The sequence below is a fragment of the Mustela putorius genome, unplaced genomic scaffold (genome assembly GCF_011764305.1).
Source record: "Mustela putorius furo isolate JIRA1106 unplaced genomic scaffold, ASM1176430v1.1 tig00003853_pilon_pilon_pilon, whole genome shotgun sequence".
Classification (NCBI taxonomy): domain Eukaryota; kingdom Metazoa; phylum Chordata; class Mammalia; order Carnivora; family Mustelidae; genus Mustela; species Mustela putorius.
The window spans coordinates 235,145-242,869 of NW_025422005.1; the positions used below are offsets into that span (position 1 = coordinate 235,145).

The window sequence follows — 7,725 nt, forward strand, 5'->3', positions numbered from 1 at the left end:
AAATGCAAACTCCCATCAGCAGTCATGTGGGGGGCATTCCCCGCAGGGCACAGGGAGCAACGCAATGTGGGGCGTGGGCTGGTGCCCACAGAAACCAGCCGTGGTCAGGAAGGGGATCCCGCCAGCACCCCGCAGAGCTCTCCAGGGGCAGGGGCACCGCCTTGGCCTGCTGGGCTGGCTACGCCCCTGCATGGACACCTTTCCACTCTGCAGAGATTGCGGATTCGGTCTGGGGAAGGCTAGGAGACTCCACAAGCCCGCACGACTGTTGTGGCACTGAAATGGCATCAGGGCTCCTTTACGTTTGTGATACAGAAGAGAACTCAGCCAGTGAGAGGGCCAGCTTGGCTACTGAATCACCGTTCCCAAGAGGAAACGTCTTACATTTGGTGTCACAAAGTGAAACCCGACCAGACTTAGGTAGTATTGGAAACGTTAAGAGACACTTTGGAATAACGTATATTAAGTTGAAGACAGCTTGGGTGGGTCTCACAGGCATTTGCTGGGGGAAAAATCCAATCTCGAAAATCCAGTCCAATATGTTGTGATTCCACTTACCTAATAATCTTCAAATGACAGAATTATGGAGGTGGAGAACCGCCGAGTGGTTCGCAGAGGTGAGGGATCGGGGGCGAGAAGGGGCAGCGAGACGGGTCTCTGTGGGGTGGAGCAGCCCGTGTCCTGATGGCAGGGTGGTCCCAGGGACCACACGAGGGATAAAACGGCAGAATAAACAAGTGCCTGTGTCCCTCCCCAGTGGTGGCGGTTGGCCTCCCTGCTGAAATCTGAAACTGCCCCAAATGTGGAGGGCGGGAGAGGCAGAAGAAAGGGGCAGGACGCTCCAGGCCGGTGGGCGGCAGGTTTAATGAACAAGGGAACGTACACTGGAGGCTGGCCTTGGGCAGTGCCGAGGCGAATGGACACCCCCCACCCCCGCAGCAAACCTCGCAAGTCCCCGTGGAGTCCTTAGTGGGCTAGTCACACCCACCCTGCGGGTGTTGGCTCTAAGCTGTGTCCTGGAGCCACCTCCAGGGACGGGGCAGGGTCTCCACAGCGCGTAGCAGCAGGGCTTCAGGAAGATGGGGCCATTAGGGGAACCTGCGTGGCCGGCACGGGACTCCATATCTACCCTCCGGGTCTTTGCTTTTTGTCCTGTCCCCTGACACCAAGGGACATCGCGTAGGCTCAGCTTTTTCCTGTAACGGGGCTGTTCAGACAAAGGGGGCCTGGAGCTTCTGAAAGAGGGGAGACCCTCGGTGAGCTGCCAACAGAGCCCCAGCCTTGCACACTCTCTCCGGCCGGGATTGTTTCAGAGGGGCCCGAGCACAGCAGCCAGCTCCCCACCCAAGGCCCTTCTGATGCCGCCTGCCCCTGGCAGGTGGGAGCCGGCCTGCCCCACCCCCCGCACTGCCCCCACCCCCACCCCCCACTCCTCAGCTTCCCTGAGAGTGTCCTCTGCGGGTCCTGGGAAGGGGGAAGGCGCTCTAGCTGCCACACAGCTGCTCAGGGATGGCGCAGGCTCGGGACCCCCACCTGCCGGACTGCCTGCACAGCACAGGGAGCAGGTGAAGGTCGTTAGCTCTTCCCAAACAGCCTAATGCTGGGGGAGGCTCAATTACCAACTAATTAATTGCCTGCAATTAGAAGGAGGCCTTAATTGCCCTGTTTGCAGCTCCCCCACCCTGCCCTCCTCCAGCAGGCCCGTTTCCCTAGGCTGTGGGGTGGGGCAGACGTCTGTGCAGGGACCCGGGAGAAGCCAAGCTGATTGCCCCAGGCTACCCTACCCTGTCCTTGCTTTTCAGGTGTGTAAGGGGAGGCTTACCCCTGTGTGCTCCCCTGTGACCACCAGCAGGCCTGGCACCTGCCGCGGGAAGCCAGCACACAGCACCCCGGGGAGCCAGGGACTACAAGGACACAGAGCGAACACCTGTCACCTGACAAAGTACAAAAAATGGCCTTGAGTCAGCCACAGGCCTAGGTGGGGCTGCGGCCTGGAGGGCGCTGCTTCATGGGCACAGCCTGCCGGGGTGAGCCTGTGGGCCCCAAATGCTCCCTGCTTGCTGCTGAAAGTCAAAGAGCATTTCAGCCTTGCTGGAATGTTCTATGAACTCCAAGAAACCAGCCTTGCAGGGAAGCAAGTAATCCTGTTTGTTATTAGCAAACCTCTGTAGCACATGTCCCACCTCCGCGATGGACTATGACCAAGGTCACCCTTCCTTCAGGGCTAGGCCACCCCCCAGCTGGGGCCTGGGCACATTGCAGGAGACTGCCCCGGTGACCTCAACTCTCGGTCTGCGAGGCCCTGCCCGGTCACCTGCTGCGGGGCTGGATTGGGACCCCCTACCTCCCTGTGGGCTGGCCAGCTTCACACTTGGGCCATGGGATGGCCTAGCGGGACCTGATGGCCCCCTCCTCGGCGGCTGGCACATTCTCAAGCCGGCCTGCAGGTGGCGTCCCTGTCCGGGGGGCAGCCAGCCGGAACCACTGCCCCGGGGCCATTCTGACGTGCAGCCCAGAACCTGGGCCCTTTCTCAGTGAGGTGCCAAAATGTGGGTTCTCAGGGCCTGAACGTAGGTCCCTCCCCTTGGAAGGATGTCGGAATGCTCCTGACCTTGGTGCTGAAGCAGCCCCTCCCCTGGCGGAGAGAAGGGACCCCGCCTGCAGCCTCCACACGCCTCCGTCCCAGGCATCGGAAAACACCAAATCATGGGTCCCCCGCCCACTCCCAAAACCCTCACTGGCACCTCCGAGGAGACCTGGCAAGCTCGGGTCCAGCACACCTCCCCCCATGCTCATTCCTGTATTATCAACAAAGGCAGCTCCTTCTCCAGGGCGGCTGTCTTTCTGCTCTAGAAAGCCTGCCGAGGGTCTTCTCATGACCTCGGGACCCCACTCTTCTGAGTCACAAGGTTCCCCTCACCCCACAAAGGGTCCCTCATCGGCTTCCGGGCCTGTCTGTGAAGCTGATGCACGAGTGTACAGCAGCCCACACGCCTGTGACCCAGGGGGCCGGCATGAGCGGGAGAGAATCCCTGCACTCCTACGGTGGGAAAGCCCACCTGGCATCCCCTCTGCTCCGTCAGATGAGCTAGATGCGACCCAGAGTCCCCCGGGCACTGAGAAACTATTGGTCGGGGGCCTCCAGAGGAACAGAACTGGTAGGTCGTACACATAAAAATGTCGTAAAGAATTTGCTCACCAGATGGTGGAGGCCGAGAAGTCCTGAGATCTGCATGTGGCAAGGCGGAGACCCAGAAAGCTGCAGTGTCGCTCCAGGCCGAGTGCAGAGGCAGGAGATCGGCGGAGGCCACCGTCGCCGGGAAGACCACCTGCTTTACCCCACTTTACTCATTTGGCTCGTCTCATCCAGAATCACCCTCGCAGAAACACCGGGAGCAATGTTTGACCACGTGTCTGAGGCCCCTCGTGGCACAGCCAAGTTGACACAAAGTCAGAGCAGATGCTGACTTGTGTTGGAGACTCACGGCCAAGTCCAGGGTGCCGCAGAGCAACCTGAGTGACTGACCACAGACCCGGAGCTGTTCTTATGAAAATTAGGTTTGCTGCTTGAAAAGGCCGGCTAAGGACAGCACGTGGCAACATTTCCGTAGAACAAGACGCTGTTGGACCTCGGGGACCAGGGACCCCAACAGGCAGGTTCGTTCTGGGGTCTCTGAAGAGAAGACCTGTCCCCATGAAGGTCATGTGCACCCAAGCATTTGTCTGAATTAAATGTGCGTCTTCTCCAGACTCTTCCCACGTTCTGCTCTTCAGCAACCAGCCACAGTCCACCGGTCCGCACGAACAAGCAAACCCATAAATGGGCTGAAAGCTTCCAGGGAAAAAGCGAAACCAAACAAAACCAATCGGGCAGCGACCCTGACTAGTGGCTGGTCAAAATCGAAGCCCCTGTGGCCGGCCAACTCCCAGAGCCACAGGCACCCCACTGTGAAGTACTTGTCCCGTGGGCACCCATCCCTCCCTGTCCCTGGACTCACGTCCTGGCACACACAATGCCACAGAACTCAGAGAGCCACACTTTCCAGACTGGTTCTGAAAAGGCCACACCTGGCTCCGTCCAGCTGCCCTCCCTGGGGGACACCAGCCCTCGTGAGCAGCCCCGTGGGGGCCTCCAGCCAAGCTCTGGGCTGGTGCCCTGTACGGCAGGGACAACCTTCTGCTCTGTCAGCGGCTCTGGGTCCCTGGGCCACCGAAAGAGAGGACAAATGCCTGGCGTTCCCACCCACAGAAGTGGGGTCCCTGGCCCCAGAGCAGTAGATAACTGATACAGCCACTGTGGGAAACGCCGTGGGAGCTCCTCGCCCTGCACGCTGCTGGCCTCCAGGACGCTGCCACGTCCTGGCCGATCTCTGCTAAGGACCTTCCATGCACCTCGCATTCCCCGGGGCTCCTACCGCCTCGTTCTGCCCAGCCCTTTGCTGGCCTTGGCCTGACGCGGGGGCGGCCCACCAGGGAGCTCTGCCTTCCCGTCTGGGTAGGGAGGCCCAGGATGCGGCACGACCACGGGCCTGTCATCCCTGTGCTCCCCTGGCCACCCAGGCCCTTATAGGGCTACCACCGGACCTTCTGACTTTAGGCCCATTTAATACATAACCCTGAGCGCCACCCTGCGCAAATATTTGTTTGGCTGTTAAGGGCTCAGCAGGACAGAGGCCAGAGAAGCTTCTTGGAGTCACAGTGCAGGTGCGAGAGAGAAAGGTGGTCAGCAAGGGGCAGAGGAGGGGTGGGGAGCCACAGGCCCCTGGAGAGCAGCTGGGCTGTGTCTGGGGGATTCGGGGCTTCGCGGAGTGTGCAGTTAAGGCTGTCCTCCCGGCAGGAGGCCACGGCGAGGAGCGCTTGGACACCTTCCTCCTGTGCGGGATGCACGGGGGCGTCATGGAAGCTGGCCGGCGGCCTGTAGGGCCCGGGACGTGTCCTGGTGCTGAGTCTCCATGTGCCGATGAGGTGACACTGGAGGCAAAGGGGACTGAGGGGACCCAGAGCCCCGGACGCCTTCATGGCGCAGGGTTTGTGGTCCGCAGAGTCGCCTGAGGCCTGCACTCGGTGAAGGCACGGCCACCTGCTCCCCAGAGCTCAGGGATGGCGTGAAGGGGCTGGTCGGCTTGTCTGGTCGGAGCCCCTGGGATGGTGCCGACCTCCCGCACTACACCCCCCCCAGGCCTTGCTCCTCTTGGGAGGGGCTGTTGTGGCTGAGGCGTGTCCTCTAGGAACCCAGCCACGAGGATGCAGGACAGCCCCTGTGCCCTCCCTGACCCCTGGGGACCTCCAGGGGCTCGTTCTCCTCTGCTGTCTGGGCACACAGGTGACACGGCACTTAGGAGCCTGACTCGCATTCTTCAGGGCAGCTGGGCCATCCAGGGACTGAGAAGCCCGGTCCCAGCTGAGGCCACGCCCCTGCTGACAGCGCCCGAGTTCCCTGGTGCAAACATGAGGCACACAGCCACCTTTAAATGAGCAAAAGCCCACTGCAGAGCCCGGAGCATTCCTTACCTCCCAAGGCACCCTTACAGCTGTCTGGTTAGTGAGAAGGGTTCGGCACTACCTCTCGCCAGGGAGGCAGACAGAGGGCCAAGGGGGGTGGCACAAGTCTGGCTAAGAGCAAGGGCCCTCAGCCGCCCCTGAGTGTTGGCCTGCGGGGTGGTCCCAGCATCCCCACGGAGCAGCGTCAAGGGAGGTGTGGGGCCTGCCCCTGGGTGGGGATCCCAGGACGTGGCTGACCTGCAGATCGTGGGGCTGGGCTCTCTGTCCCTGCTCCCGGCCGGACCCGGGGTGAGCGACTCAGCGTCCCCATGTCTCCTCTGCATACCAGCACGCTGGCCACCCTGGGCACGGGCCGTCTGGATGGCTCCTGAGAGTCCTCAGCAGGAACGAGAGATGAGGTGCCCGCCTGACCCCGCAGAAACCATCGTGCGCGAACCCATCGAGGGCAGGTAATGTCATGACCTTTGGCCACTAAGCCGTGTCCGGTGAGCGCACAATAATGGAAGGGGAGAGAAGACAGTGCGACCTTGAACGGGAAAAGCAGAATTGGTTTTTAGCTGTGTATTTGCATCACTGTGTAAAAAAGATTTTAAGGGGGGAAAAATGATTATAAGGAAATGCCCCCAAATGCCAGTGAGGGTACCTGTTAGACGTGGACCCGTGCTGGCGGCAGCCTCCTTCGACAGATCTGTGTGTTTTCCTAAGCAGCGACCTCGTCATCAGGGGAGAGCTGCTGTGGGCTGGCGTGGGGCGGCGGGCGTCCCCGCACATGCGCCCGCGCTGAGGCCTCCAGGTCCGCGTGCGAGTGGGAGACCCGTGGGTGGCCCGCGATCGCCCCCGCCGCCTGGCTCACGCCCCCGGGGCCCCTTTGGTAACCCTGGGACTCGCCAGCCACTTGCAGGAGCTGGTGCTGCCTGCCCGGGGACCTGCCAGTCCTCTCCTGCAGGGCCGGCCACGGTCAGGGGCCCGGGCTGCGCGGGCTCCAAGGAGGCTCACGGTGAACCTCTCGTGTCGTGCCGTCTGTCTGGCTCTGGAGGCGGCTAACGGCTGGAAGCAGCTTGTTCCCTTCCGGGCTCCCACGCCAACCACCCTGCTGCTGAGGCCTCCAGGAGTTGCCCCCAGGGCCCGAGGGCAGCAAGCGTTGCACTCACCTGAGTCTCCTGCGTGGGCCATGGGCCTCAGGCACCTTCTTATTTCTTCAGTGGAGTCTGGCCAGATGAGGGCCATTCGAGCACCCTGGCTCCCCAAAGCCACACTTCGTCCAGAGGGAAAGGCTCCTTCCTTGGCTCCCAGAGCATCACAGACGTCCCTCCCGCCCCGGGGAGCGCAGATGGCCATCCGCTGTGAGCCTTTGGCCTTTCGAGGGTGCAGAAACCTGGCACACCCAAGCTCGGCGGGGAAGGTCTTCTCCAGCACCAGAGTCAGGAGCTCCTCTGCCCAGGCCCCCAGGCTCCGGCTGGCTGCTCTGGGCCCTGCAGCTGCCCCCAGCCTGTGGGTTCTCACAGTTCTGACCCTGTGTCCAAGCCCAGGCTCCCCAGACTCCAGACTGCCTTGGACCTGGGCAGACTTCCCAGCCAAGGGTTGGACCTGGTCCTCTACCCCCGCCCTGACAACGTATGTGTGTGGGACACACGCCCATGCACACACATACACACACACGCAGAACTCTCTGCAGGCCGCGTCCCCACCACATATGTGCTGGTGGATGTCGGCAGGTCCAGGATGTCGGCAGGTCCAGGACGTCGGCAGGTCCAGGGTGTCGGCAGGTCCAGGGTGTCGGCAGGTCTAGGGTGTCGGCAGGTCCAGGACGTCAGCAGGTCCAGGGTGCGGCAGGTCCAGGATGTCGGCAGGTCCAGGACATCGGCAGGTCCAGCCCCCAGGTGTCCCTGAACGCCACCCACCCTCACAGCCGCCCTGCCCTGCCCTGCCCTGCCCTGCTCTGGACATTCGAGAGGTCTGTGTAGCAGAGGGGATGGTCCCAGAGGTGCAGGACAGAAAGCTGGTGTGGGCCACAAGGTGGAGACTCGTGTCAGGGCTGGCTCCGACGCCTGATCCTGTTCCCAGGCCTCAGGGCAGGCCCAGTGGCCCCCGCTTTGGTGCTTAAGGCACACACAACCTCTTGGGCCTCTCGGCTGTCTGGGGACATGCGGGGTTCCAGCATGACTTCTCTGACCCTCTTGACTGGGCCTGCTGGTCACCTTCACTGTCAGACCTGCTCCCAGG

The 7,725-nt window shown here is 62.0% G+C and overlaps 1 long non-coding RNA gene across 1 annotated transcript; it reads right to left on the reverse strand.

Moving 5' to 3' along the window:
* Positions 1-76: 76 nt before the first annotated feature.
* On the reverse strand, positions 77-7,416 carry LOC101690190. Its single transcript, XR_001177563.2, has 4 exons — positions 6,146-7,416; positions 3,200-6,028; positions 1,823-1,934; positions 77-1,545 (listed from the first exon to the last, which is right to left on the reverse strand). It is a non-coding gene; the product is annotated as an uncharacterized LOC101690190 (long non-coding RNA).
* Positions 7,417-7,725: the final 309 nt, after the last annotated feature.